The sequence below is a fragment of the Microcebus murinus genome, unplaced genomic scaffold (assembly GCF_040939455.1).
Source record: "Microcebus murinus isolate Inina unplaced genomic scaffold, M.murinus_Inina_mat1.0 scaf013_hap2_Mmur4.0, whole genome shotgun sequence".
Lineage (NCBI taxonomy): Eukaryota > Metazoa > Chordata > Mammalia > Primates > Cheirogaleidae > Microcebus > Microcebus murinus.
In genome coordinates this window covers 227,281-252,390 of record NW_027438959.1, presented here as the reverse complement: position 1 = coordinate 252,390, position 25,110 = coordinate 227,281, and the positions used below count along the sequence as shown (strand labels likewise).

Sequence of the window (25,110 nt, the reverse complement as noted above, 5' to 3'; positions counted from 1 at the left end):
CAACGGGACGAGTTCTGGTCACATACTCCCTCAAAATGACATCCTGGCCTTCTTCTGGAACTCCCTCCCCTCTCAGACTCTCAAGGTTTCCTCCAGCGTGTCGGTTCCCACAGAGCAGACCTTTGGTCTGAGACCTGACAGTCCAGATGCCACGCATGCTGCCGCGTGGCGGCGGTGTCGAGGCTTGGGACAAGAGGAGGCCCCACGGTGCGGGCTGGGGCGCCAGGCACCGCGCGGGCGCTGAGGGTGGGGGTGACCCCCACCCCGGGCCGCCGCCGCGCTCCCAGAAAGGGGACAGAACAAGAGGCAAGAAAAAAAAAAAAAAAAGCAGCAGCCTGTGGCACCCGGTATTCCCAGGCGGTCTCCCATCCAAGTACTAACCAGGCCCGACCCTGCTTAGCTTCCGAGACCAGACGAGATCGGGGGCGTTCAGGGTGGTGTGGCCCTAGACGGCGGCGGAGGGCGCCCCTGCCCCGCTCGAGAAGCCGAGCCTCTCTGGGCTTCCCCGCCGCCGCCTCCCGCCCCAGGCCCCGCGCCGGGCCGGGCCGGGCTGGTTGAGTTCGCCGGCCGGGTCCCGCTGGCTCCCAGGGACGGGGGTGATGGGCGGGGCGGGGCGGGGCGGGGCGGGGTGGGGGGCTGTCTCTCTATACACACACACACACACTCACACTCACTCACACTCACACAAGATGCGCCTCCACGGCTGGACTCGCCAAGGTGGAGCCCTCCCAGCCCCCCTCGTCTCCTCGCCCGGCCTCCTTCACCTACCCGCTGCCCACCCCCAGCGCGTCGCTGCCGCTGACTGCGCAGGCGCGGGACGCTCGCCCTTTGACCCCAGCCAGGGGCCGCCCTCCCCCACAACCCCTTTCAGCTGCGCCCCCCCCCTCGCCCTGTGGGTGGGCTGCCGCCTATTCCCCCGGGCCAGGGCTGGGGCACAGCCAGTGTATGGGGCGTCTCTCTCTGGGGATGTGTCCCATGGGTGGGGTGGGGTGGCGTGGTTTGGGGGGCGCTGAAGAAATCAGTCCCCTCCATCTCCTACCTCTGGAAAACGCCCAAGCCCGTGGAGAACTGCCGGCACCGCTTCGTGGGGGCCGGGACCCTCCTCCGTGTCCTCCTGTGGCCCAGTCCAAGGGGCCTGGGCCTGGCCGGGGCTGCATTGGACCCCGACCACCCTGGCGTGTGGACTCGCTAAAAATCGGCCATTAGATATTGGATTCCAGCTTCCTGGAGGTCATTTCACTAATGAGTGCACCGGAAAGAGTTTCCTAATCCATCTGTGAGGGTGGCAACTGAAAGAGAATTTTAAAGCTGACAGAATAGGCGAGGGAAGGCATAGGAGATTTCCACAGCCAGCAAGGAAGACTTTCCCGAAATGGAAGAAAGAAACGAGCAAACAGAGACACCGGTAGCCCGCCCGGAAAAGAGTCTGCCCCTGAGAGAAAGCACCCTGACCAGGTTCACCCGTGGGTGGGTGGCGAGCTAGCGGCATTCAGAAGAGCGAGGCCCGCAGTCTGTGCGGAAGACACCTGCGCTCGGGTGTGTGTGGCGGCGCGATTCACAAGCAGCTCTAGACGTTAAACCCAGGAGAAGCCAGGGAGTTCCCAACGCCCCAGGTGTCCTCAGCCCACGACTGGCTGCTGTGGGAATGCGAAGCCCGGCTCCTTGTCTCAGAGCGGGGTTCCCAGGAGGATCAGGCTGAAGCTGGGACTTGGCCTCAAAGTGTCCCCTCGCATGGCCACCCCCTTCCCCTTCCTGCTCCTCTACTCCTGGTGCCCCTCCATCCAGGGGCCAGACCTTAAAGAGTCACCGCAAGAGAATCCTGGTCCCAAAGGAGCCTTCTGGGGGACCGGTGCTGAGAGAGGTTGTGGGCATGGCCCGCTGGGGCTCTGCCCGACCCAGGGCTGAGAGATGCCACCTCCCAGCTCTGGGTCCCTGCAGGAAGTGTTGGCAAGCACAGGGCCGGTCCTCCAAAGGCCCAGGTGCAGGGAGCCCAGGCCAAGCAGCCTGTGGAAGAAGCCACTTGCCGTGCCACCCCGGGAACAGGACTGCAGGCCCCGGCCCTTCCCACCTCCTCCTCCTCCTCCTCCTCCTCCCCCCCGCCCCGCCCCCACAGGGCACAGGGCTCAGAGACACCTCAGACTCTTGCTACCCAAAGTGCAAAGGGCATCAGTTGCTCCTCCAACCCCCCCACCACCGCCCAGCAGACCACGTTGTCCAGCCAGCCCCCGGGCCTCCCTGGGGTGCCCAGCACAAAAGTGCAGACACCCACCGGACCCTCAGTCTCAGTTTTCGGAGGTTTTTGCCACTCTAAGGACCCGCAGGCCAGCTGGGCCTTCGGGCAGGACAGAGAGCCCCGGAATCCGACGTGGAGAGCTGCGTGTACGTCCCCATCAGGAGGCGGTCCCCACCTCCGCGGCTCTCCCCTTGCGGGGAGCGGCAGCCCAGCCGGCAGCCGCAGGGCCTCAGGGAAGACACCAGGCTGGGCCCCCGCGGCACAGCGGGGGCGCGTCCCCCGCACTCACGCGACTTAGGGACGGCTGCTGGAGACTGCTGCGGCCACCCTGCTGCCGGGTTTCTGGAGGGCTTCCTGGAAGCAGCATCCACACCAAGCCCTTGGAAGGCCCAGGCGACGGAGGAGCCGGTCAGGCAGGGGCCGAGGACGGTGAGAGGCCGGGCGGGAAGGAGCGTGTCAGGCAGGGGCAGAGGACGGTGACCGGCCGGGCGGGGAGGAGCCGGTCAGGCGGGGGCCCAGGACAGTGACGGGCCTGGCCGGGGAGGAGTGCGTCAGGCAGGGGCAGAGGAGACGGGCTGGGTAAGGGTTAGGGTTACAGTTAGGGCACAATTCACAATCCCAAAGACGTGGAAGCGACCCGAGTGCCCATCCATCCAGGAGTGCATCAATAAAATGTGGCGCGTGGACACCACGGAGTGCCATTCGGCTGTGAGGAGCAGCGGTGAGAGGGCGCCTCTCGTGTTCTCCTGGCCAGAGCTGGAACCCGTTCCAGTAAACCAAGTATCCCAAGAATGGACACACGAGCACCACGTGAGCGCGCTCACCAGCAAATTGGTACGAACGGATGGACGCCTAAGTGGACAGAGAGGAATCACCTTCATCGGGTGGGTGTCGGGCGGGTGGGGGGAGGGGAGGGGCATACACATCCATTAGGCATGGGGTGGGTGCGCACCGACTGGGGGATGGGCGCACTTGAAGCTCTGACCCGAGGGGGGAGGCTTGGAGAGGGCAAGGCACCCGACCTTAACATTGGTACCCCCACAATACGCTGGAACAACATGAGAGGTATATGAATAAGAACACAGGGGGGGCCGGGCGCGGTGGCTCACGCCTGTAATCCTAGCTCTCTGGGAGGCCGAGGCGGGCGGATTGCTCCAGGTCAGGAGTTCGAAACCAGCCTGAGCAAGAGCGAGACCCCGTCTCTACTAAAAATAGAAAGAAATTAATTGGCCAACTAATATATATAGAAAAACACAGCCGGGCGTGGTGGTGCATGCCTGTAGTCCCAACTACTCGGGAGGCTGAGGCAGCAGGATTGCTTGAGCCCGGAGATTGAGGTTGCTGTGAGCTAGGCTGACGCCATGGCACTCACTCTAGCCTGGGCAGCAAAACGAGACTCTGTCTCAAAAAAAAAAAAAAAAAAAGAACACAGGGGGGAGGGCGGCACGGGCAACACATGTCACCTGAATACTTGTACTCCCATCATCTGCTTGAAAAGAGAGAGAAAAGAAAATGCAATCCTAGAGGTAAGAGACACTTTTTAAAAATAATGAATCCGAAGAGAAAAGTAAAAGGAGGCCTGTGGAGCAGGTCTGGGTGTGACTCCGGATCCCCCAACATCAGGTGCCACCACCAAAGTTTCCTGCGTGTAGCCCATAGAACCCCAAAATCAACGGGACGAGTTCTGGTCACATACTCCCTCAAAATGACATCCTGGCCTTCTTCTGGAACTCCCTCCCCTCTCAGACTCTCAAGGTTTCCTCCAGCGTGTCGGTTCCCACAGAGCAGACCTTTGGTCTGAGACCTGACAGTCCAGATGCCACGCATGCTGCCGCGTGGCGGCGGTGTCGAGGCTTGGGACAAGAGGAGGCCCCACGGTGCGGGCTGGGGCGCCAGGCACCGCGCGGGCGCTGAGGGTGGGGGTGACCCCCACCCCGGGCCGCCGCCGCGCTCCCAGAAAGGGGACAGAACAAGAGGCAAGAAAAAAAAAAAAAAAAGCAGCAGCCTGTGGCACCCGGTATTCCCAGGCGGTCTCCCATCCAAGTACTAACCAGGCCCGACCCTGCTTAGCTTCCGAGACCAGACGAGATCGGGGGCGTTCAGGGTGGTGTGGCCCTAGACGGCGGCGGAGGGCGCCCCTGCCCCGCTCGAGAAGCCGAGCCTCTCTGGGCTTCCCCGCCGCCGCCTCCCGCCCCAGGCCCCGCGCCGGGCCGGGCCGGGCTGGTTGAGTTCGCCGGCCGGGTCCCGCTGGCTCCCAGGGACGGGGGTGATGGGCGGGGCGGGGCGGGGCGGGGCGGGGTGGGGGGCTGTCTCTCTATACACACACACACACACTCACACTCACTCACACTCACACAAGATGCGCCTCCACGGCTGGACTCGCCAAGGTGGAGCCCTCCCAGCCCCCCTCGTCTCCTCGCCCGGCCTCCTTCACCTACCCGCTGCCCACCCCCAGCGCGTCGCTGCCGCTGACTGCGCAGGCGCGGGACGCTCGCCCTTTGACCCCAGCCAGGGGCCGCCCTCCCCCACAACCCCTTTCAGCTGCGCCCCCCCCCTCGCCCTGTGGGTGGGCTGCCGCCTATTCCCCCGGGCCAGGGCTGGGGCACAGCCAGTGTATGGGGCGTCTCTCTCTGGGGATGTGTCCCATGGGTGGGGTGGGGTGGCGTGGTTTGGGGGGCGCTGAAGAAATCAGTCCCCTCCATCTCCTACCTCTGGAAAACGCCCAAGCCCGTGGAGAACTGCCGGCACCGCTTCGTGGGGGCCGGGACCCTCCTCCGTGTCCTCCTGTGGCCCAGTCCAAGGGGCCTGGGCCTGGCCGGGGCTGCATTGGACCCCGACCACCCTGGCGTGTGGACTCGCTAAAAATCGGCCATTAGATATTGGATTCCAGCTTCCTGGAGGTCATTTCACTAATGAGTGCACCGGAAAGAGTTTCCTAATCCATCTGTGAGGGTGGCAACTGAAAGAGAATTTTAAAGCTGACAGAATAGGCGAGGGAAGGCATAGGAGATTTCCACAGCCAGCAAGGAAGACTTTCCCGAAATGGAAGAAAGAAACGAGCAAACAGAGACACCGGTAGCCCGCCCGGAAAAGAGTCTGCCCCTGAGAGAAAGCACCCTGACCAGGTTCACCCGTGGGTGGGTGGCGAGCTAGCGGCATTCAGAAGAGCGAGGCCCGCAGTCTGTGCGGAAGACACCTGCGCTCGGGTGTGTGTGGCGGCGCGATTCACAAGCAGCTCTAGACGTTAAACCCAGGAGAAGCCAGGGAGTTCCCAACGCCCCAGGTGTCCTCAGCCCACGACTGGCTGCTGTGGGAATGCGAAGCCCGGCTCCTTGTCTCAGAGCGGGGTTCCCAGGAGGATCAGGCTGAAGCTGGGACTTGGCCTCAAAGTGTCCCCTCGCATGGCCACCCCCTTCCCCTTCCTGCTCCTCTACTCCTGGTGCCCCTCCATCCAGGGGCCAGACCTTAAAGAGTCACCGCAAGAGAATCCTGGTCCCAAAGGAGCCTTCTGGGGGACCGGTGCTGAGAGAGGTTGTGGGCATGGCCCGCTGGGGCTCTGCCCGACCCAGGGCTGAGAGATGCCACCTCCCAGCTCTGGGTCCCTGCAGGAAGTGTTGGCAAGCACAGGGCCGGTCCTCCAAAGGCCCAGGTGCAGGGAGCCCAGGCCAAGCAGCCTGTGGAAGAAGCCACTTGCCGTGCCACCCCGGGAACAGGACTGCAGGCCCCGGCCCTTCCCACCTCCTCCTCCTCCTCCTCCTCCTCCCCCCCGCCCCGCCCCCACAGGGCACAGGGCTCAGAGACACCTCAGACTCTTGCTACCCAAAGTGCAAAGGGCATCAGTTGCTCCTCCAACCCCCCCACCACCGCCCAGCAGACCACGTTGTCCAGCCAGCCCCCGGGCCTCCCTGGGGTGCCCAGCACAAAAGTGCAGACACCCACCGGACCCTCAGTCTCAGTTTTCGGAGGTTTTTGCCACTCTAAGGACCCGCAGGCCAGCTGGGCCTTCGGGCAGGACAGAGAGCCCCGGAATCCGACGTGGAGAGCTGCGTGTACGTCCCCATCAGGAGGCGGTCCCCACCTCCGCGGCTCTCCCCTTGCGGGGAGCGGCAGCCCAGCCGGCAGCCGCAGGGCCTCAGGGAAGACACCAGGCTGGGCCCCCGCGGCACAGCGGGGGCGCGTCCCCCGCACTCACGCGACTTAGGGACGGCTGCTGGAGACTGCTGCGGCCACCCTGCTGCCGGGTTTCTGGAGGGCTTCCTGGAAGCAGCATCCACACCAAGCCCTTGGAAGGCCCAGGCGACGGAGGAGCCGGTCAGGCAGGGGCCGAGGACGGTGAGAGGCCGGGCGGGAAGGAGCGTGTCAGGCAGGGGCAGAGGACGGTGACCGGCCGGGCGGGGAGGAGCCGGTCAGGCGGGGGCCCAGGACAGTGACGGGCCTGGCCGGGGAGGAGTGCGTCAGGCAGGGGCAGAGGAGACGGGCTGGGTAAGGGTTAGGGTTACAGTTAGGGCACAATTCACAATCCCAAAGACGTGGAAGCGACCCGAGTGCCCATCCATCCAGGAGTGCATCAATAAAATGTGGCGCGTGGACACCACGGAGTGCCATTCGGCTGTGAGGAGCAGCGGTGAGAGGGCGCCTCTCGTGTTCTCCTGGCCAGAGCTGGAACCCGTTCCAGTAAACCAAGTATCCCAAGAATGGACACACGAGCACCACGTGAGCGCGCTCACCAGCAAATTGGTACGAACGGATGGACGCCTAAGTGGACAGAGAGGAATCACCTTCATCGGGTGGGTGTCGGGCGGGTGGGGGGAGGGGAGGGGCATACACATCCATTAGGCATGGGGTGGGTGCGCACCGACTGGGGGATGGGCGCACTTGAAGCTCTGACCCGAGGGGGGAGGCTTGGAGAGGGCAAGGCACCCGACCTTAACATTGGTACCCCCACAATACGCTGGAACAACATGAGAGGTATATGAATAAGAACACAGGGGGGGCCGGGCGCGGTGGCTCACGCCTGTAATCCTAGCTCTCTGGGAGGCCGAGGCGGGCGGATTGCTCCAGGTCAGGAGTTCGAAACCAGCCTGAGCAAGAGCGAGACCCCGTCTCTACTAAAAATAGAAAGAAATTAATTGGCCAACTAATATATATAGAAAAACACAGCCGGGCGTGGTGGTGCATGCCTGTAGTCCCAACTACTCGGGAGGCTGAGGCAGCAGGATTGCTTGAGCCCGGAGATTGAGGTTGCTGTGAGCTAGGCTGACGCCATGGCACTCACTCTAGCCTGGGCAGCAAAACGAGACTCTGTCTCAAAAAAAAAAAAAAAAAAAGAACACAGGGGGGAGGGCGGCACGGGCAACACATGTCACCTGAATACTTGTACTCCCATCATCTGCTTGAAAAGAGAGAGAAAAGAAAATGCAATCCTAGAGGTAAGAGACACTTTTTAAAAATAATGAATCCGAAGAGAAAAGTAAAAGGAGGCCTGTGGAGCAGGTCTGGGTGTGACTCCGGATCCCCCAACATCAGGTGCCACCACCAAAGTTTCCTGCGTGTAGCCCATAGAACCCCAAAATCAACGGGACGAGTTCTGGTCACATACTCCCTCAAAATGACATCCTGGCCTTCTTCTGGAACTCCCTCCCCTCTCAGACTCTCAAGGTTTCCTCCAGCGTGTCGGTTCCCACAGAGCAGACCTTTGGTCTGAGACCTGACAGTCCAGATGCCACGCATGCTGCCGCGTGGCGGCGGTGTCGAGGCTTGGGACAAGAGGAGGCCCCACGGTGCGGGCTGGGGCGCCAGGCACCGCGCGGGCGCTGAGGGTGGGGGTGACCCCCACCCCGGGCCGCCGCCGCGCTCCCAGAAAGGGGACAGAACAAGAGGCAAGAAAAAAAAAAAAAAAGCAGCAGCCTGTGGCACCCGGTATTCCCAGGCGGTCTCCCATCCAAGTACTAACCAGGCCCGACCCTGCTTAGCTTCCGAGACCAGACGAGATCGGGGGCGTTCAGGGTGGTGTGGCCCTAGACGGCGGCGGAGGGCGCCCCTGCCCCGCTCGAGAAGCCGAGCCTCTCTGGGCTTCCCCGCCGCCGCCTCCCGCCCCAGGCCCCGCGCCGGGCCGGGCCGGGCTGGTTGAGTTCGCCGGCCGGGTCCCGCTGGCTCCCAGGGACGGGGGTGATGGGCGGGGCGGGGCGGGGCGGGGCGGGGTGGGGGGCTGTCTCTCTATACACACACACACACACTCACACTCACTCACACTCACACAAGATGCGCCTCCACGGCTGGACTCGCCAAGGTGGAGCCCTCCCAGCCCCCCTCGTCTCCTCGCCCGGCCTCCTTCACCTACCCGCTGCCCACCCCCAGCGCGTCGCTGCCGCTGACTGCGCAGGCGCGGGACGCTCGCCCTTTGACCCCAGCCAGGGGCCGCCCTCCCCCACAACCCCTTTCAGCTGCGCCCCCCCCCTCGCCCTGTGGGTGGGCTGCCGCCTATTCCCCCGGGCCAGGGCTGGGGCACAGCCAGTGTATGGGGCGTCTCTCTCTGGGGATGTGTCCCATGGGTGGGGTGGGGTGGCGTGGTTTGGGGGGCGCTGAAGAAATCAGTCCCCTCCATCTCCTACCTCTGGAAAACGCCCAAGCCCGTGGAGAACTGCCGGCACCGCTTCGTGGGGGCCGGGACCCTCCTCCGTGTCCTCCTGTGGCCCAGTCCAAGGGGCCTGGGCCTGGCCGGGGCTGCATTGGACCCCGACCACCCTGGCGTGTGGACTCGCTAAAAATCGGCCATTAGATATTGGATTCCAGCTTCCTGGAGGTCATTTCACTAATGAGTGCACCGGAAAGAGTTTCCTAATCCATCTGTGAGGGTGGCAACTGAAAGAGAATTTTAAAGCTGACAGAATAGGCGAGGGAAGGCATAGGAGATTTCCACACCCAGCAAGGAAGACTTTCCCGAAATGGAAGAAAGAAACGAGCAAACAGAGACACCGGTAGCCCGCCCGGAAAAGAGTCTGCCCCTGAGAGAAAGCACCCTGACCAGGTTCACCCGTGGGTGGGTGGCGAGCTAGCGGCATTCAGAAGAGCGAGGCCCGCAGTCTGTGCGGAAGACACCTGCGCTCGGGTGTGTGTGGCGGCGCGATTCACAAGCAGCTCTAGACGTTAAACCCAGGAGAAGCCAGGGAGTTCCCAACGCCCCAGGTGTCCTCAGCCCACGACTGGCTGCTGTGGGAATGCGAAGCCCGGCTCCTTGTCTCAGAGCGGGGTTCCCAGGAGGATCAGGCTGAAGCTGGGACTTGGCCTCAAAGTGTCCCCTCGCATGGCCACCCCCTTCCCCTTCCTGCTCCTCTACTCCTGGTGCCCCTCCATCCAGGGGCCAGACCTTAAAGAGTCACCGCAAGAGAATCCTGGTCCCAAAGGAGCCTTCTGGGGGACCGGTGCTGAGAGAGGTTGTGGGCATGGCCCGCTGGGGCTCTGCCCGACCCAGGGCTGAGAGATGCCACCTCCCAGCTCTGGGTCCCTGCAGGAAGTGTTGGCAAGCACAGGGCCGGTCCTCCAAAGGCCCAGGTGCAGGGAGCCCAGGCCAAGCAGCCTGTGGAAGAAGCCACTTGCCGTGCCACCCCGGGAACAGGACTGCAGGCCCCGGCCCTTCCCACCTCCTCCTCCTCCTCCTCCTCCTCCCCCCCGCCCCGCCCCCACAGGGCACAGGGCTCAGAGACACCTCAGACTCTTGCTACCCAAAGTGCAAAGGGCATCAGTTGCTCCTCCAACCCCCCCACCACCGCCCAGCAGACCACGTTGTCCAGCCAGCCCCCGGGCCTCCCTGGGGTGCCCAGCACAAAAGTGCAGACACCCACCGGACCCTCAGTCTCAGTTTTCGGAGGTTTTTGCCACTCTAAGGACCCGCAGGCCAGCTGGGCCTTCGGGCAGGACAGAGAGCCCCGGAATCCGACGTGGAGAGCTGCGTGTACGTCCCCATCAGGAGGCGGTCCCCACCTCCGCGGCTCTCCCCTTGCGGGGAGCGGCAGCCCAGCCGGCAGCCGCAGGGCCTCAGGGAAGACACCAGGCTGGGCCCCCGCGGCACAGCGGGGGCGCGTCCCCCGCACTCACGCGACTTAGGGACGGCTGCTGGAGACTGCTGCGGCCACCCTGCTGCCGGGTTTCTGGAGGGCTTCCTGGAAGCAGCATCCACACCAAGCCCTTGGAAGGCCCAGGCGACGGAGGAGCCGGTCAGGCAGGGGCCGAGGACGGTGAGAGGCCGGGCGGGAAGGAGCGTGTCAGGCAGGGGCAGAGGACGGTGACAGGCCGGGCGGGGAGGAGCCGGTCAGGCGGGGGCCCAGGACAGTGACGGGCCTGGCCGGGGAGGAGTGCGTCAGGCAGGGGCAGAGGAGACGGGCTGGGTAAGGGTTAGGGTTACAGTTAGGGCACAATTCACAATCCCAAAGACGTGGAAGCGACCCGAGTGCCCATCCATCCAGGAGTGCATCAATAAAATGTGGCGCGTGGACACCACGGAGTGCCATTCGGCTGTGAGGAGCAGCGGTGAGAGGGCGCCTCTCGTGTTCTCCTGGCCAGAGCTGGAACCCGTTCCAGTAAACCAAGTATCCCAAGAATGGACACACGAGCACCACGTGAGCGCGCTCACCAGCAAATTGGTACGAACGGATGGACGCCTAAGTGGACAGAGAGGAATCACCTTCATCGGGTGGGTGTCGGGCGGGTGGGGGGAGGGGAGGGGCATACACATCCATTAGGCATGGGGTGGGTGCGCACCGACTGGGGGATGGGCGCACTTGAAGCTCTGACCCGAGGGGGGAGGCTTGGAGAGGGCAAGGCACCCGACCTTAACATTGGTACCCCCACAATACGCTGGAACAACATGAGAGGTATATGAATAAGAACACAGGGGGGGCCGGGCGCGGTGGCTCACGCCTGTAATCCTAGCTCTCTGGGAGGCCGAGGCGGGCGGATTGCTCCAGGTCAGGAGTTCGAAACCAGCCTGAGCAAGAGCGAGACCCCGTCTCTACTAAAAATAGAAAGAAATTAATTGGCCAACTAATATATATAGAAAAACACAGCCGGGCGTGGTGGTGCATGCCTGTAGTCCCAACTACTCGGGAGGCTGAGGCAGCAGGATTGCTTGAGCCCGGAGATTGAGGTTGCTGTGAGCTAGGCTGACGCCATGGCACTCACTCTAGCCTGGGCAGCAAAACGAGACTCTGTCTCAAAAAAAAAAAAAAAAAAAGAACACAGGGGGGAGGGCGGCACGGGCAACACATGTCACCTGAATACTTGTACTCCCATCATCTGCTTGAAAAGAGAGAGAAAAGAAAATGCAATCCTAGAGGTAAGAGACACTTTTTAAAAATAATGAATCCGAAGAGAAAAGTAAAAGGAGGCCTGTGGAGCAGGTCTGGGTGTGACTCCGGATCCCCCAACATCAGGTGCCACCACCAAAGTTTCCTGCGTGTAGCCCATAGAACCCCAAAATCAACGGGACGAGTTCTGGTCACATACTCCCTCAAAATGACATCCTGGCCTTCTTCTGGAACTCCCTCCCCTCTCAGACTCTCAAGGTTTCCTCCAGCGTGTCGGTTCCCACAGAGCAGACCTTTGGTCTGAGACCTGACAGTCCAGATGCCACGCATGCTGCCGCGTGGCGGCGGTGTCGAGGCTTGGGACAAGAGGAGGCCCCACGGTGCGGGCTGGGGCGCCAGGCACCGCGCGGGCGCTGAGGGTGGGGGTGACCCCCACCCCGGGCCGCCGCCGCGCTCCCAGAAAGGGGACAGAACAAGAGGCAAGAAAAAAAAAAAAAAAAGCAGCAGCCTGTGGCACCCGGTATTCCCAGGCGGTCTCCCATCCAAGTACTAACCAGGCCCGACCCTGCTTAGCTTCCGAGACCAGACGAGATCGGGGGCGTTCAGGGTGGTGTGGCCCTAGACGGCGGCGGAGGGCGCCCCTGCCCCGCTCGAGAAGCCGAGCCTCTCTGGGCTTCCCCGCCGCCGCCTCCCGCCCCAGGCCCCGCGCCGGGCCGGGCCGGGCTGGTTGAGTTCGCCGGCCGGGTCCCGCTGGCTCCCAGGGACGGGGGTGATGGGCGGGGCGGGGCGGGGCGGGGCGGGGTGGGGGGCTGTCTCTCTATACACACACACACACACTCACACTCACTCACACTCACACAAGATGCGCCTCCACGGCTGGACTCGCCAAGGTGGAGCCCTCCCAGCCCCCCTCGTCTCCTCGCCCGGCCTCCTTCACCTACCCGCTGCCCACCCCCAGCGCGTCGCTGCCGCTGACTGCGCAGGCGCGGGACGCTCGCCCTTTGACCCCAGCCAGGGGCCGCCCTCCCCCACAACCCCTTTCAGCTGCGCCCCCCCCCTCGCCCTGTGGGTGGGCTGCCGCCTATTCCCCCGGGCCAGGGCTGGGGCACAGCCAGTGTATGGGGCGTCTCTCTCTGGGGATGTGTCCCATGGGTGGGGTGGGGTGGCGTGGTTTGGGGGGCGCTGAAGAAATCAGTCCCCTCCATCTCCTACCTCTGGAAAACGCCCAAGCCCGTGGAGAACTGCCGGCACCGCTTCGTGGGGGCCGGGACCCTCCTCCGTGTCCTCCTGTGGCCCAGTCCAAGGGGCCTGGGCCTGGCCGGGGCTGCATTGGACCCCGACCACCCTGGCGTGTGGACTCGCTAAAAATCGGCCATTAGATATTGGATTCCAGCTTCCTGGAGGTCATTTCACTAATGAGTGCACCGGAAAGAGTTTCCTAATCCATCTGTGAGGGTGGCAACTGAAAGAGAATTTTAAAGCTGACAGAATAGGCGAGGGAAGGCATAGGAGATTTCCACACCCAGCAAGGAAGACTTTCCCGAAATGGAAGAAAGAAACGAGCAAACAGAGACACCGGTAGCCCGCCCGGAAAAGAGTCTGCCCCTGAGAGAAAGCACCCTGACCAGGTTCACCCGTGGGTGGGTGGCGAGCTAGCGGCATTCAGAAGAGCGAGGCCCGCAGTCTGTGCGGAAGACACGTGCGCTCGGGTGTGTGTGGCGGCGCGATTCACAAGCAGCTCTAGACGTTAAACCCAGGAGAAGCCAGGGAGTTCCCAACGCCCCAGGTGTCCTCAGCCCACGACTGGCTGCTGTGGGAATGCGAAGCCCGGCTCCTTGTCTCAGAGCGGGGTTCCCAGGAGGATCAGGCTGAAGCTGGGACTTGGCCTCAAAGTGTCCCCTCGCATGGCCACCCCCTTCCCCTTCCTGCTCCTCTACTCCTGGTGCCCCTCCATCCAGGGGCCAGACCTTAAAGAGTCACCGCAAGAGAATCCTGGTCCCAAAGGAGCCTTCTGGGGGACCGGTGCTGAGAGAGGTTGTGGGCATGGCCCGCTGGGGCTCTGCCCGACCCAGGGCTGAGAGATGCCACCTCCCAGCTCTGGGTCCCTGCAGGAAGTGTTGGCAAGCACAGGGCCGGTCCTCCAAAGGCCCAGGTGCAGGGAGCCCAGGCCAAGCAGCCTGTGGAAGAAGCCACTTGCCGTGCCACCCCGGGAACAGGACTGCAGGCCCCGGCCCTTCCCACCTCCTCCTCCTCCTCCTCCTCCTCCCCCCCGCCCCGCCCCCACAGGGCACAGGGCTCAGAGACACCTCAGACTCTTGCTACCCAAAGTGCAAAGGGCATCAGTTGCTCCTCCAACCCCCCCACCACCGCCCAGCAGACCACGTTGTCCAGCCAGCCCCCGGGCCTCCCTGGGGTGCCCAGCACAAAAGTGCAGACACCCACCGGACCCTCAGTCTCAGTTTTCGGAGGTTTTTGCCACTCTAAGGACCCGCAGGCCAGCTGGGCCTTCGGGCAGGACAGAGAGCCCCGGAATCCGACGTGGAGAGCTGCGTGTACGTCCCCATCAGGAGGCGGTCCCCACCTCCGCGGCTCTCCCCTTGCGGGGAGCGGCAGCCCAGCCGGCAGCCGCAGGGCCTCAGGGAAGACACCAGGCTGGGCCCCCGCGGCACAGCGGGGGCGCGTCCCCCGCACTCACGCGACTTAGGGACGGCTGCTGGAGACTGCTGCGGCCACCCTGCTGCCGGGTTTCTGGAGGGCTTCCTGGAAGCAGCATCCACACCAAGCCCTTGGAAGGCCCAGGCGACGGAGGAGCCGGTCAGGCAGGGGCCGAGGACGGTGAGAGGCCGGGCGGGAAGGAGCGTGTCAGGCAGGGGCAGAGGACGGTGACAGGCCGGGCGGGGAGGAGCCGGTCAGGCGGGGGCCCAGGACAGTGACGGGCCTGGCCGGGGAGGAGTGCGTCAGGCAGGGGCAGAGGAGACGGGCTGGGTAAGGGTTAGGGTTACAGTTAGGGCACAATTCACAATCCCAAAGACGTGGAAGCGACCCGAGTGCCCATCCATCCAGGAGTGCATCAATAAAATGTGGCGCGTGGACACCACGGAGTGCCATTCGGCTGTGAGGAGCAGCGGTGAGAGGGCGCCTCTCGTGTTCTCCTGGCCAGAGCTGGAACCCGTTCCAGTAAACCAAGTATCCCAAGAATGGACACACGAGCACCACGTGAGCGCGCTCACCAGCAAATTGGTACGAACGGATGGACGCCTAAGTGGACAGAGAGGAATCACCTTCATCGGGTGGGTGTCGGGCGGGTGGGGGGAGGGGAGGGGCATACACATCCATTAGGCATGGGGTGGGTGCGCACCGACTGGGGGATGGGCGCACTTGAAGCTCTGACCCGAGGGGGGAGGCTTGGAGAGGGCAAGGCACCCGACCTTAACATTGGTACCCCCACAATACGCTGGAACAACATGAGAGGTATATGAATAAGAACACAGGGGGGGCCGGGCGCGGTGGCTCACGCCTGTAATCCTAGCTCTCTGGGAGGCCGAGGCGGGCGGATTGCTCCAGGTCAGGAGTTCGAAACCAGCCTGAGCAAGAGCGAGACCCCGTCTCTACTAAAAATAGAAAGAAATTAATTGGCCAACTAATATATATAGAAAAACACAGCCGGGCGTGGTGGTGCATGCCTGTAGTCCCAACTACTCGGGAGGCTGAGGCAGCAGGATTGCTTGAGCCCGGAGATTGAGGTTGCTGTGAGCTAGGCTGACGCCATGGCACTCACTCTAGCCTGGGCAGCAAAACGAGACTCTGTCTCAAAAAAAAAAAAAAAAAAAGAACACAGGGGGGAGGGCGGCACGGGCAACACATGTCACCTGAATACTTGTACTCCCATCATCTGCTTGAAAAGAGAGAGAAAAGAAAATGCAATCCTAGAGGTAAGAGACACTTTTTAAAAATAATGAATCCGAAGAGAAAAGTAAAAGGAGGCCTGTGGAGCAGGTCTGGGTGTGACTCCGGATCCCCCAACATCAGGTGCCACCACCAAAGTTTCCTGCGTGTAGCCCATAGAACCCCAAAATCAACGGGACGAGTTCTGGTCACATACTCCCTCAAAATGACATCCTGGCCTTCTTCTGGAACTCCCTCCCCTCTCAGACTCTCAAGGTTTCCTCCAGCGTGTCGGTTCCCACAGAGCAGACCTTTGGTCTGAGACCTGACAGTCCAGATGCCACGCATGCTGCCGCGTGGCGGCGGTGTCGAGGCTTGGGACAAGAGGAGGCCCCACGGTGCGGGCTGGGGCGCCAGGCACCGCGCGGGCGCTGAGGGTGGGGGTGACCCCCACCCCGGGCCGCCGCCGCGCTCCCAGAAAGGGGACAGAACAAGAGGCAAGAAAAAAAAAAAAAAAAGCAGCAGCCTGTGGCACCCGGTATTCCCAGGCGGTCTCCCATCCAAGTACTAACCAGGCCCGACCCTGCTTAGCTTCCGAGACCAGACGAGATCGGGGGCGTTCAGGGTGGTGTGGCCCTAGACGGCGGCGGAGGGCGCCCCTGCCCCGCTCGAGAAGCCGAGCCTCTCTGGGCTTCCCCGCCGCCGCCTCCCGCCCCAGGCCCCGCGCCGGGCCGGGCCGGGCTGGTTGAGTTCGCCGGCCGGGTCCCGCTGGCTCCCAGGGACGGGGGTGATGGGCGGGGCGGGGCGGGGCGGGGCGGGGTGGGGGGCTGTCTCTCTATACACACACACACACACTCACACTCACTCACACTCACACAAGATGCGCCTCCACGGCTGGACTCGCCAAGGTGGAGCCCTCCCAGCCCCCCTCGTCTCCTCGCCCGGCCTCCTTCACCTACCCGCTGCCCACCCCCAGCGCGTCGCTGCCGCTGACTGCGCAGGCGCGGGACGCTCGCCCTTTGACCCCAGCCAGGGGCCGCCCTCCCCCACAACCCCTTTCAGGTGCGCCCCCCCCCTCGCCCTGTGGGTGGGCTGCCGCCTATTCCCCCGGGCCAGGGCTGGGGCACAGCCAGTGTATGGGGCGTCTCTCTCTGGGGATGTGTCCCATGGGTGGGGTGGGGTGGCGTGGTTTGGGGGGCGCTGAAGAAATCAGTCCCCTCCATCTCCTACCTCTGGAAAACGCCCAAGCCCGTGGAGAACTGCCGGCACCGCTTCGTGGGGGCCGGGACCCTCCTCCGTGTCCTCCTGTGGCCCAGTCCAAGGGGCCTGGGCCTGGCCGGGGCTGCATTGGACCCCGACCACCCTGGCGTGTGGACTCGCTAAAAATCGGCCATTAGATATTGGATTCCAGCTTCCTGGAGGTCATTTCACTAATGAGTGCACCGGAAAGAGTTTCCTAATCCATCTGTGAGGGTGGCAACTGAAAGAGAATTTTAAAGCTGACAGAATAGGCGAGGGAAGGCATAGGAGATTTCCACACCCAGCAAGGAAGACTTTCCCGAAATGGAAGAAAGAAACGAGCAAACAGAGACACCGGTAGCCCGCCCGGAAAAGAGTCTGCCCCTGAGAGAAAGCACCCTGACCAGGTTCACCCGTGGGTGGGTGGCGAGCTAGCGGCATTCAGAAGAGCGAGGCCCGCAGTCTGTGCGGAAGACACGTGCGCTCGGGTGTGTGTGGCGGCGCGATTCACAAGCAGCTCTAGACGTTAAACCCAGGAGAAGCCAGGGAGTTCCCAACGCCCCAGGTGTCCTCAGCCCACGACTGGCTGCTGTGGGAATGCGAAGCCCGGCTCCTTGTCTCAGAGCGGGGTTCCCAGGAGGATCAGGCTGAAGCTGGGACTTGGCCTCAAAGTGTCCCCTCGCATGGCCACCCCCTTCCCCTTCCTGCTCCTCTACTCCTGGTGCCCCTCCATCCAGGGGCCAGACCTTAAAGAGTCACCGCAAGAGAATCCTGGTCCCAAAGGAGCCTTCTGGGGGACCGGTGCTGAGAGAGGTTGTGGGCATGGCCCGCTGGGGCTCTGCCCGACCCAGGGCTGAGAGATGCCACCTCCCAGCTCTGGGTCCCTGCAGGAAGTGTTGGCAAGCACAGGGCCGGTCCTCCAAAGGCCCAGGTGCAGGGAGCCCAGGCCAAGCAGCCTGTGGAAGAAGCCACTTGCCGTGCCACCCCGGGAACAGGACTGCAGGCCCCGGCCCTTCCCACCTCCTCCTCCTCCTCCTCCTCCTCCCCCCCGCCCCGCCCCCACAGGGCACAGGGCTCAGAGACACCTCAGACTCTTGCTACCCAAAGTGCAAAGGGCATCAGTTGCTCCTCCAACCCCCCCACCACCGCCCAGCAGACCACGTTGTCCAGCCAGCCCCCGGGCCTCCCTGGGGTGCCCAGCACAAAAGTGCAGACACCCACCGGACCCTCAGTCTCAGTTTTCGGAGGTTTTTGCCACTCTAAGGACCCGCAGGCCAGCTGGGCCTTCGGGCAGGACAGAGAGCCCCGGAATCCGACGTGGAGAGCTGCGTGTACGTCCCCATCAGGAGGCGGTCCCCACCTCCGCGGCTCTCCCCTTGCGGGGAGCGGCAGCCCAGCCGGCAGCCGCAGGGCCTCAGGGAAGACACCAGGCTGGGCCCCCGCGGCACAGCGGGGGCGCGTCCCCCGCACTCACGCGACTTAGGGACGGCTGCTGGAGACTGCTGCGGCCACCCTGCTGCCGGGTTTCTGGAGGGCTTCCTGGAAGCAGCATCCACACCAAGCCCTTGGAAGGCCCAGGCGACGGAGGAGCCGGTTAGGCAGGGGCCGAGGACGGTGAGAGGCCGGGCGGGAAGGAGCGTGTCAGGCAGGGGCAGAGGACGGTGACCGGCCGGGCGGGGAGGAGCCGGTCAGGCGGGGGCCCAGGACAGTGACGGGCCTGGCCGGGGAGGAGTGCGTCAGGCAGGGGCAGAGGAGACGGGCTGGGTAAGGGTTAGGGTTACAGTTAGGGCACAATTCACAATCCCAAAGACGTGGAAGCGACCCGAGTGCCCATCCATCCAGGAGTGCATCAATAAAATGTGGCGCGTGGACACCACGGAGTGCCATTCGGCTGTGAGGAGCAGCGGTGAGAGGGCGCCTCTCGTGTTCTCCTGGCCAGAGCTGGAACCCGTTCCAGTAAACCAAGTATCCCAAGAATGGACACACGAGCACCACGTGAGCGCGCTCACCAGCAAATTGGTACGAACGGATGGACGCCTAAGTGGACAGAGAGGAATCACCTTCATCGGGTGGGTGTCGGGCGGGTGGGGGGAGGGGAGGGGCATACACATCCATTAGGCATGGGGTGGGTGCGCACCGACTGGGGGATGGGCGCACTTGAAGCTCTGACCCGAGGGGGGAGGCTTGGAGAGGGCAAGGCACCCGACCTTAACATTGGTACCCCCACAATACGCTGGAACAACATGAGAGGTATATGAATAAGAACACAGGGGGGGCCGGGCGCGGTGGCTCACGCCTGTAATCCTAGCTCTCTGGGAGGCCGAGGCGGGCGGATTGCTCCAGGTCAGGAGTTCGAAACCAGCCTGAGCAAGAGCGAGACCCCGTCTCTACTAAAAATAGAAAGAAATTAATTGGCCAACTAATATATATAGAAAAACACAGCCGGGCGTGGTGGTGCATGCCTGTAGTCCCAACTACTCGGGAGGCTGAGGCAGCAGGATTGCTTGAGCCCGGAGATTGAGGTTGCTGTGAGCTAGGCTGACGCCATGGCACTCACTCTAGCCTGGGCAGCAAAACGAGACTCTGTCTCAAAAAAAAAAAAAAAAAAAGAACACAGGGGGGAGGGCGGCACGGGCAACACATGTCACCTGAATACTTGTACTCCCATCATCTGCTTGAAAAGAGAGAGAAAAGAAAATGCAATCCTAGAGGTAAGAGACACTTTTTAAAAATAATGAATCCGAAGAGAAAAGTAAAAGGAGGCCTGTGGAGCAGGTCTGGGTGTGACTCCGGATCCCCCAACATCAGGTGCCACCACCAAAGTTTCCTGCGTGTAGCCCATAGAACCCCAAAATCAACGGGACGAGTTCTGGTCACATACTCCCTCAAAATGACATCCTGGCCTTCTTCTGGAACTCCCTCCCCTCTCAGACTCTCAAGGTTTCCTCCAGCGTGTCGGTTCCCACAGAGCAGACCTTTGGTCTGAGACCTGACAGTCCAGATGCCACGCATGCTGCCGCGTGGCGGCGGTGTCGAGGCTTGGGACAAGAGGAGGCCCCACGGTGCGGGCTGGGGCGCCAGGCACCGCGCGGGCGCTGAGGGTGGGGGTGACCCCCACCCCGGGCCGCCGCCGCGCTCCCAGAAAGGGGACAGAACAAGAGGCAAGAAAAAAAAAAAAAAAAGCAGCAGCCTGTGGCACCCGGTATTCCCAGGCGGTCTCCCATCCAAGTACTAACCAGGCCCGACCCTGCTTAGCTTCCGAGACCAGACGAGATCGGGGGCGTTCAGGGTGGTGTGGCCCTAGACGGCGGCGGAGGGCGCCCCTGCCCCGCTCGAGAAGCCGAGCCTCTCTGGGCTTCCCCGCCGCCGCCTCCCGCCCCAGGCCCCGCGCCGGGCCGGGCCGGGCTGGTTGAGTTCGCCGGCCGGGTCCCGCTGGCTCCCAGGGACGGGGGTGATGGGCGGGGCGGGGCGGGGCGGGGCGGGGTGGGGGGCTGTCTCTCTATACACACACACACACACTCACACTCACTCACACTCACACAAGATGCGCCTCCACGGCTGGACTCGCCAAGGTGGAGCCCTCCCAGCCCCCCTCGTCTCCTCGCCCGGCCTCCTTCACCTACCCGCTGCCCACCCCCAGCGCGTCGCTGCCGCTGACTGCGCAGGCGCGGGACGCTCGCCCTTTGACCCCAGCCAGGGGCCGCCCTCCCCCACAACCCCTTTCAGCTGCGCCCCCCCCCTCGCCCTGTGGGTGGGCTGCCGCCTATTCCCCCGGGCCAGGGCTGGGGCACAGCCAGTGTATGGGGCGTCTCTCTCTGGGGATGTGTCCCATGGGTGGGGTGGGGTGGCGTGGTTTGGGGGGCGCTGAAGAAATCAGTCCCCTCCATCTCCTACCTCTGGAAAACGCCCAAGCCCGTGGAGAACTGCCGGCACCGCTTCGTGGGGGCCGGGACCCTCCTCCGTGTCCTCCTGTGGCCCAGTCCAAGGGGCCTGGGCCTGGCCGGGGCTGCATTGGACCCCGACCACCCTGGCGTGTGGACTCGCTAAAAATCGGCCATTAGATATTGGATTCCAGCTTCCTGGAGGTCATTTCACTAATGAGTGCACCGGAAAGAGTTTCCTAATCCATCTGTGAGGGTGGCAACTGAAAGAGAATTTTAAAGCTGACAGAATAGGCGAGGGAAGGCATAGGAGATTTCCACACCCAGCAAGGAAGACTGTCCCGAAATGGAAGAAAGAAACGAGCAAACAGAGACACCGGTAGCCCGCCCGGAAAAGAGTCTGCCCCTGAGAGAAAGCACCCTGACCAGGTTCACCCGTGGGTGGGTGGCGAGCTAGCGGCATTCAGAAGAGCGAGGCCCGCAGTCTGTGCGGAAGACACCTGCGCTCGGGTGTGTGTGGCGGCGCGATTCACAAGCAGCTCTAGACGTTAAACCCAGGAGAAGCCAGGGAGTTCCCAACGCCCCAGGTGTCCTCAGCCCACGACTGGCTGCTGTGGGAATGCGAAGCCCGGCTCCTTGTCTCAGAGCGGGGTTCCCAGGAGGATCAGGCTGAAGCTGGGACTTGGCCTCAAAGTGTCCCCTCGCATGGCCACCCCCTTCCCCTTCCTGCTCCTCTACTCCTGGTGCCCCTCCATCCAGGGGCCAGACCTTAAAGAGTCACCGCAAGAGAATCCTGGTCCCAAAGGAGCCTTCTGGGGGACCGGTGCTGAGAGAGGTTGTGGGCATGGCCCGCTGGGGCTCTGCCCGACCCAGGGCTGAGAGATGCCACCTCCCAGCTCTGGGTCCCTGCAGGAAGTGTTGGCAAGCACAGGGCCGGTCCTCCAAAGGCCCAGGTGCAGGGAGCCCAGGCCAAGCAGCCTGTGGAAGAAGCCACTTGCCGTGCCACCCCGGGAACAGGACTGCAGGCCCCGGCCCTTCCCACCTCCTCCTCCTCCTCCTCCTCCTCCCCCCCGCCCCGCCCCCACAGGGCACAGGGCTCAGAGACACCTCAGACTCTTGCTACCCAAAGTGCAAAGGGCATCAGTTGCTCCTCCAACCCCCCCACCACCGCCCAGCAGACCACGTTGTCCAGCCAGCCCCCGGGCCTCCCTGGGGTGCCCAGCACAAAAGTGCAGACACCCACCGGACCCTCAGTCTCAGTTTTCGGAGGTTTTTGCCACTCTAAGGACCCGCAGGCCAGCTGGGCCTTCGGGCAGGACAGAGAGCCCCGGAATCCGACGTGGAGAGCTGCGTGTACGTCCCCATCAGGAGGCGGTCCCCACCTCCGCGGCTCTCCCCTTGCGGGGAGCGGCAGCCCAGCCGGCAGCCGCAGGGCCTCAGGGAAGACACCAGGCTGGGCCCCCGCGGCACAGCGGGGGCGCGTCCCCCGCACTCACGCGACTTAGGGACGGCTGCTGGAGACTGCTGCGGCCACCCTGCTGCCGGGTTTCTGGAGGGCTTCCTGGAAGCAGCATCCACACCAAGCCCTTGGAAGGCCCAGGCGACGGAGGAGCCGGTTAGGCAGGGGCCGAGGACGGTGAGAGGCCGGGCGGGAAGGAGCGTGTCAGGCAGGGGCAGAGGACGGTGACCGGCCGGGCGGGGAGGAGCCGGTCAGGCGGGGGCCCAGGACAGTGACGGGCCTGGCCGGGGAGGAGTGCGTCAGGCAGGGGCAGAGGAGACGGGCTGGGTAAGGGTTAGGGTTACAGTTAGGGCACAATTCACAATCCCAAAGACGTGGAAGCGACCCGAGTGCCCATCCATCCAGGAGTGCATCAATAAAATGTGGCGCGTGGACACCACGGAGTGCCATTCGGCTGTGAGGAGCAGCGGTGAGAGGGCGCCTCTCGTGTTCTCCTGGCCAGAGCTGGAACCCGTTCCAGTAAACCAAGTATCCCAAGAATGGACACACGAGCACCACGTGAGCGCGCTCACCAGCAAATTGGTACGAACGGATGGACGCCTAAGTGGACAGAGAGGAATCACCTTCATCGGGTGGGTGTCGGGCGGGTGGGGGGAGGGGAGGGGCATACACATCCATTAGGCATGGGGTGGGTGCGCACCGACTGGGGGATGGGCGCACTTGAAGCTCTGACCCGAGGGGGGAGGCTTGGAGAGGGCAAGGCACCCGACCTTAACATTGGTACCCCCACAATACGCTGGAACAACATGAGAGGTATATGAATAAGAACACAGGGGGGGCCGGGCGCGGTGGCTCACGCCTGTAATCCTAGCTCTCTGGGAGGCCGAGGCGGGCGGATTGCTCCAGGTCAGGAGTTCGAAACCAGCCTGAGCAAGAGCGAGACCCCGTCTCTACTAAAAATAGAAAGAAATTAATTGGCCAACTAATATATATAGAAAAACACAGCCGGGCGTGGTGGTGCATGCCTGTAGTCCCAACTACTCGGGAGGCTGAGGCAGCAGGATTGCTTGAGCCCGGAGATTGAGGTTGCTGTGAGCTAGGCTGACGCCATGGCACTCACTCTAGCCTGGGCAGCAAAACGAGACTCTGTCTCAAAAAAAAAAAAAAAAAAAGAACACAGGGGGGAGGGCGGCACGGGCAACACATGTCACCTGAATACTTGTACTCCCATCATCTGCTTGAAAAGAGAGAGAAAAGAAAATGCAATCCTAGAGGTAAGAGACACTTTTTAAAAATAATGAATCCGAAGAGAAAAGTAAAAGGAGGCCTGTGGAGCAGGTCTGGGTGTGACTCCGGATCCCCCAACATCAGGTGCCACCACCAAAGTTTCCTGCGTGTAGCCCATAGAACCCCAAAATCAACGGGACGAGTTCTGGTCACATACTCCCTCAAAATGACATCCTGGCCTTCTTCTGGAACTCCCTCCCCTCTCAGACTCTCAAGGTTTCCTCCAGCGTGTCGGTTCCCACAGAGCAGACCTTTGGTCTGAGACCTGACAGTCCAGATGCCACGCATGCTGCCGCGTGGCGGCGGTGTCGAGGCTTGGGACAAGAGGAGGCCCCACGGTGCGGGCTGGGGCGCCAGGCACCGCGCGGGCGCTGAGGGTGGGGGTGACCCCCACCCCGGGCCGCCGCCGCGCTCCCAGAAAGGGGACAGAACAAGAGGCAAGAAAAAAAAAAAAAAAAGCAGCAGCCTGTGGCACCCGGTATTCCCAGGCGGTCTCCCATCCAAGTACTAACCAGGCCCGACCCTGCTTAGCTTCCGAGACCAGACGAGATCGGGGGCGTTCAGGGTGGTGTGGCCCTAGACGGCGGCGGAGGGCGCCCCTGCCCCGCTCGAGAAGCCGAGCCTCTCTGGGCTTCCCCGCCGCCGCCTCCCGCCCCAGGCCCCGCGCCGGGCCGGGCCGGGCTGGTTGAGTTCGCCGGCCGGGTCCCGCTGGCTCCCAGGGACGGGGGTGATGGGCGGGGCGGGGCGGGGCGGGGCGGGGTGGGGGGCTGTCTCTCTATACACACACACACACACTCACACTCACTCACACTCACACAAGATGCGCCTCCACGGCTGGACTCGCCAAGGTGGAGCCCTCCCAGCCCCCCTCGTCTCCTCGCCCGGCCTCCTTCACCTACCCGCTGCCCACCCCCAGCGCGTCGCTGCCGCTGACTGCGCAGGCGCGGGACGCTCGCCCTTTGACCCCAGCCAGGGGCCGCCCTCCCCCACAACCCCTTTCAGCTGCGCCCCCCCCCTCGCCCTGTGGGTGGGCTGCCGCCTATTCCCCCGGGCCAGGGCTGGGGCACAGCCAGTGTATGGGGCGTCTCTCTCTGGGGATGTGTCCCATGGGTGGGGTGGGGTGGCGTGGTTTGGGGGGCGCTGAAGAAATCAGTCCCCTCCATCTCCTACCTCTGGAAAACGCCCAAGCCCGTGGAGAACTGCCGGCACCGCTTCGTGGGGGCCGGGACCCTCCTCCGTGTCCTCCTGTGGCCCAGTCCAAGGGGCCTGGGCCTGGCCGGGGCTGCATTGGACCCCGACCACCCTGGCGTGTGGACTCGCTAAAAATCGGCCATTAGATATTGGATTCCAGCTTCCTGGAGGTCATTTCACTAATGAGTGCACCGGAAAGAGTTTCCTAATCCATCTGTGAGGGTGGCAACTGAAAGAGAATTTTAAAGCTGACAGAATAGGCGAGGGAAGGCATAGGAGATTTCCACACCCAGCAAGGAAGACTGTCCCGAAATGGAAGAAAGAAACGAGCAAACAGAGACACCGGTAGCCCGCCCGGAAAAGAGTCTGCCCCTGAGAGAAAGCACCCTGACCAGGTTCACCCGTGGGTGGGTGGCGAGCTAGCGGCATTCAGAAGAGCGAGGCCCGCAGTCTGTGCGGAAGACACCTGCGCTCGGGTGTGTGTGGCGGCGCGATTCACAAGCAGCTCTAGACGTTAAACCCAGGAGAAGCCAGGGAGTTCCCAACGCCCCAGGTGTCCTCAGCCCACGACTGGCTGCTGTGGGAATGCGAAGCCCGGCTCCTTGTCTCAGAGCGGGGTTCCCAGGAGGATCA

The 25,110-nt window shown here is 63.1% G+C and overlaps 7 non-coding genes across 7 annotated transcripts; all 7 read right to left on the bottom strand.

The window, feature by feature from the left end:
- Positions 1-332: 332 nt before the first annotated feature.
- Positions 333-451, bottom strand: LOC142867045 (5S ribosomal RNA). The gene has a single exon (XR_012916776.1). It is a non-coding gene; the product is annotated as a 5S ribosomal RNA (ribosomal RNA).
- Positions 452-4,235: 3,784 nt separating this feature from the next.
- On the bottom strand, positions 4,236-4,354 carry LOC142867044 (5S ribosomal RNA). The gene has a single exon (XR_012916775.1). It is a non-coding gene; the product is annotated as a 5S ribosomal RNA (ribosomal RNA).
- A 3,783-nt stretch (positions 4,355-8,137) lies between these two features.
- Positions 8,138-8,256, bottom strand: LOC142867043 (5S ribosomal RNA). Its single transcript, XR_012916774.1, has one exon. It is a non-coding gene; the product is annotated as a 5S ribosomal RNA (ribosomal RNA).
- Positions 8,257-12,040: 3,784 nt separating this feature from the next.
- On the bottom strand, positions 12,041-12,159 carry LOC142867042 (5S ribosomal RNA). Its single transcript, XR_012916773.1, has one exon. It is a non-coding gene; the product is annotated as a 5S ribosomal RNA (ribosomal RNA).
- Positions 12,160-15,943: 3,784 nt separating this feature from the next.
- Positions 15,944-16,062, bottom strand: LOC142867041 (5S ribosomal RNA). The gene has a single exon (XR_012916772.1). It is a non-coding gene; the product is annotated as a 5S ribosomal RNA (ribosomal RNA).
- A 3,784-nt stretch (positions 16,063-19,846) lies between these two features.
- Positions 19,847-19,965, bottom strand: LOC142867040 (5S ribosomal RNA). The gene has a single exon (XR_012916771.1). It is a non-coding gene; the product is annotated as a 5S ribosomal RNA (ribosomal RNA).
- A 3,784-nt stretch (positions 19,966-23,749) lies between these two features.
- LOC142867039 (5S ribosomal RNA) lies at positions 23,750-23,868 on the bottom strand. The gene has a single exon (XR_012916770.1). It is a non-coding gene; the product is annotated as a 5S ribosomal RNA (ribosomal RNA).
- Positions 23,869-25,110: the final 1,242 nt, after the last annotated feature.